The following is a 1,026-nucleotide window of genomic DNA, read 5'->3' on the forward strand; positions in this document are numbered from 1 at the left end:
CAGCGGAGTCTGGCATACTGACTCACTCTGGAACAAAACCACTTCATATTGTGCACACACACACACCTTACTATGCAACAAACTATCCTGAACAGTAAATTCTTATTTGTTATAAGGGCACTGACTGAACAGCTTCTCCTGACCGCCTACCACTAACTCTCCGGATGAAAACAAAACCAAGATGTTGTGGTCCATATCTAGCCGCCACGAAAATAACATCTACTCAACTAAGAAGCATCTAACATCTTTTTGTTTCAAAACAGTGTTAACACCTGATTGAGACGGAGTTGAGGGTGTCCAGCTCAATGCCTCCCCTCTCCTGTTGAGTCAAAACCTGCAGCTGAAGGTGTTGGGAGAGGGCTGCTGTAGAGGTGACTCTCTGAATACGAATCCTGTAAACACCATTGTAAATATAATCAAAGTAAACAGGATTCTAGCGAGCTAAATGCCATGTTTTCATGGCAAACTCAGGGATCAGGTCAAGAAATATACTGGGTGTTTATCATCGTCTGCTTTGAGAGCTAACGTTAGCTAACGACAGTGTATTGCTTGAAATGGCAATGCAAGGACTAAAAGCCACACAAACGCCAACTGCAACTTACTTAATTGTAAGGTTTATGACAGCATCCCGGGAACGATAGACAGCTTCTCCCGTGTCGGTGCTCCAGCTGTCTGCCATGTTGTAACATTGGGAACTTTATTGATGGCGAGCTAACTAGCTAGGTTAGCAACATACACACACACGCGAGCTATGTATACAGCAGCAGGCAATTTTGCCAATTTTGCAGCTAGTATTTTCGCAAGCGTCTGCTCGTTGCATGGTAACAACTGTCTGCCAGCCTGGTTGGGTTTCTGGCGAGCAATACAACTATTTATTGGTTCACTACCGCCACCTACCGTGGGATACAGTCCAGAGCAACAGAACAAACCCCCCCCCACTGATAACAGGTAAAATAATATCAGTATAATAATATTCCCTGACAGTATAATAATCTGTCTGACACAAATAACTGCAATTTAGAAATC

This window comes from Oncorhynchus masou, unplaced genomic scaffold (assembly GCF_036934945.1).
Source record: "Oncorhynchus masou masou isolate Uvic2021 unplaced genomic scaffold, UVic_Omas_1.1 unplaced_scaffold_6___fragment_2___debris, whole genome shotgun sequence".
Classification (NCBI taxonomy): Eukaryota; Metazoa; Chordata; class Actinopteri; order Salmoniformes; family Salmonidae; genus Oncorhynchus; species Oncorhynchus masou.